A 3,717-nucleotide genomic window follows, 5' to 3' on the forward strand; every position below is an offset into this window, starting at 1 on the left:
AGGCCTGCTATTTCAGAAGTGGGTGGCCAATCCTTCTTCCTAGTCTGTCTTAATCTGAATGTTCAGATTTAGAGGAGTATCTGACAGACAAGCAATTTGTGGAGCAGTGAAAGATAAATCCCTTATTGTGGAGTTAAGCATTAGTTACAGTGTTGACCCCACCCCTAGACCAGTGCCGTGACTTACTTACTTCCCAGCTCTCCCCTCCACCAGGATAACCCTTCACATCTGCCAAGTCCCTTCAGAAAATATCTTCCATTGTCCCACCCTTGAACTGACAGCTTGTATCTGAAGCTTTCTTGGCTTCTGCGATTCCAAACACGTCAACTGCTGATATTTTTTTTTCTTTTGACCAGTGTGTCTTAAGTTTAGTTGTCCTGTCTCCCAGGGAAGGTGACGTGTCCTGTAGAACACCTGTGTAGATTATGTTTTCCTTTGTGTTTCTAGGCTTCTCCTCTGCCCAGGGCCAGGGGCATGCTCTCAGCAACTCCTCCAGCCGGTTTTTCCTGTTTACCTGCAATATGCCTCCACAGGTAGGTTGCAATATATTTCCAGAATTATATCCATTTCTTCTAGGTTTTCAAATCTATTGGTGTATAGTTTCTTGTAGTATTCTGTTATTCTCTTGTTTCATTTGGTTTGCTGTGAAGTCATACAATTTATTTCTTATCCATGCTATCTTCATCTTCTTGTTTGTCCCCTTTGTTAAGTTTGCCAGTGTTTTCTCAATTTAGTTAATCTTTAAGAACCAAATTTACTCTCTCTTTTTTTTTCTTTTCTTTGAATTGTGTGCCTTCGAATTGGGTCTGACTGGCACAGGAGGAGATTGACCCTCCTTCTCCAGCGAAGCATCCTCAGAATTGCAGCGCAGTTTATTGTCACTAGGCTACCAGAGCTCCCACCAAATTTACTCTTCTCTTTTTTTTCTATTTCATTTCTTTCATATGCTTTTTATTTCCTTTATTCTACATACTGTAGGCTTTCCTTGTTCTTTTTGTCTAATTGTTGGCATTTTTGGCTAATGGGCTCATTTTGCTGCTTTCTTAAGTTTTGACATGTATTTTGACATGTATATGTATTATTTAGGTAAATTGGCCTCTGAGTGCTATTTTTCCTATGTCCCAAAGATTTTGAAATATTGTGCTTTTATCCTTATTTACTTCAAGGAATATTTTAATTTCACATTTTATTTACTCTATGATCCAGTAATTTATAAGAAAAGTGTTATTCAGTTTCCATGTATTTTATTCCCATTTCTCTTCCTGAACTTCCTATTACTGATTTCTAATTTTATAGCACTGTGAGCCAAAAAGATCCTTTTTATTATTTCAATCTTTTTCAGTTTTGTTCGAAAATTGCACTGTGGCCTAACATGTGGTCTGCTCTAGTGAACAATCCAAAAAAAGAATGCATTACATTTTTGTTGTGTGGAGTCTTTTGAATATGTTTATGAAGACAAGTTGTTTGATTGTTTAGCTGAGATCGTCCATGTTTTTTGTTGAGTTTATATCTGGTTTTTCTTGATCCATTGAAAGTGGTGTGTTGAAGTATCCAACTGTTAGGCCCGGGCAAGGAGGCCAGGAGGGAGAACAAGAATACAGACTTCAGACCGGATGGCCTTGCTTGCTGCTGCTAAGGTGGACAAATGACCTTGCCAACCTCACTGGGCCAACCATGGACCATAAATTAAGAAATGGAGTGTAACTCCCTTCTTCCTAAAGACCCCGTTATAAAAACCCCATGCCATACCCCCGAGGTTGCGAATTCTCTGCTCTGTCCCTTCAAGACAGAGGATTCGCCCGAGAGCTCTGCTTGAATAAAGTTATAACTTTAAACCCCATCTCTCTTTCGTTGACTTCTTTCAGGTATGTCTCCATGCACTATCTACTAACTAAAGTTGTCCATTTTTCTTTTCAAGTCTGCTCATGTTTGTTTTAAGTATTTTGAAATATTTTATTTTTACTATTGTTGTTAGAAAAAATATGGAGATAGGACACATCCCTGGCGTACACCCTTCCCAATTTTATACCATGCAGTGTTACCCTGCTCTGTTCTGACAACTGCCTCCTGGTCCAAGTATAGGTTTCACTTTAGCACGATCAAGTGTTCTGGGATTCCCATTCTTCTCAGAGTCAGCCACAGCTTGTTGTGATCCACATAGTCAAACACCTTTGCATAATCAATGAAACACAGATAGACATTCTTCTGGTATTCCTTGCTTTCAGCTAAGATCCACCTAACATCAGCTACAATATCCCTAGTACCATGACCCCTTCTAAATCCAGCCTGGACTTCTGGCAGTTCTCTGCTGATGTGCTGTTCTAATAGTTTTTGGATAATCTTCAGTAGAATCTTGCTTGCATGTGAAATCAATGATATTGTTCTGTAGTTTTCACACTCTGTTGGGTCACCCTTCCTTGGGATGGGAACAAATATAGATCTCTTCCAGTCAGTTGGCCAAATGGTTGTTCTCCAGATTTCTTGGCACAACTTGGTGAGCACATCCAGGGCAGCATCTGTTATCTGAAATATGTCAATTGGTACACCATCTATTCCGGGGCCCTTGTTTTTTTCTATTTCCTTCAAAGCAGTTTGAACTTCTTCCTTCATCACCATAGGCTCTTGCTCATATGTTGTTTCATTAAAATCTTCTGTGTCTGCCAATTCCTTTTGATACAGTGACTCAGTATATTCTTTCCATCTTCTTTTAATAGTTCCTGGATCATTTAATATTCTGCCTAAAGCATCCTTGATAATAGCAACTCAAGGTTTGAATTTGTTCTTCAGCTCCTTGAACTTAAGATATGCTGAGCGAGTTTGACCCTTTTGATTTTCTGACTCCAGCTCCTTGCACATTCCATTGTAATATTTTGCTTTGTCATCCTGTGTTGACTTTTGGAATCTTCTATTCAGCTTTTTATTATCTTGAATTCTTCCTAGTGCTTTGGCTTCTCTATGCTCCAGTGCAATCTTCAGAGTTTCTTTTGACATCCATTTTGGTCTTTTTCCCCCCCTCTTCTGTCTTTGTAATGACCATTTGCACTCTTCCTGGGTGATAACTTTGACATCTTCCCACAGCTCCTTACTGTTCAAGGCCTCAAACTTGTTCCTCAGATGGTTCTGAAATTCAGGTGAGATGAACTCAAAGTCATATTTTGGTTCCCGTGGATTTGGTTCAATTTTCCTCAGCTTCAGCTTCAGCTTGAACTTGCATATGAGTAGTTGTCAGTCTATTCCACAATCAGCTCCTGGCCTAGGTTTCACAAGGACTGCAACCTTCAGTACAGATTGAGGCTCAATATCAAGAAGACAAAGATTCTCACTACTGGACCAATTTGCAGCATCAGGATAGATGGTGAAGAGATCAAGATTGTTGATAACTTTAGTCTGCTTGACTCCACAGTCAACACTCTTGGCATAGTAGCCAGGAAATTAAAAGACATATTGTGATGGGAAAGTCTGCTGTTAGGGACCTCTCCCAAAAAGAGCAATGGTGTCACTCCGGAGACTAAGGTGCATCTGATACAGGCCATGGTCTTTGCAATCCCTTGCTATGCATCAGAGAGTTTGACAATGACTAGGGAGAATAGAAGGAGAATTAATGCCTTTGAACTGTGGTGCTGGAGAAGAGTATTGAATGTACCATGGACTGCTAGGAAAACAAACAGATTCATCCTGGAGAGGGTTAAATCAGGCGGGTCCTTGGAGGCAAGGATT

Source organism: Elephantulus edwardii, unplaced genomic scaffold (assembly GCF_000299155.1).
Source record: "Elephantulus edwardii isolate Elephantulus edwardi_28Jun2011 unplaced genomic scaffold, EleEdw1.0 scaffold00146, whole genome shotgun sequence".
Classification (NCBI taxonomy): domain Eukaryota; kingdom Metazoa; phylum Chordata; class Mammalia; order Macroscelidea; family Macroscelididae; genus Elephantulus; species Elephantulus edwardii.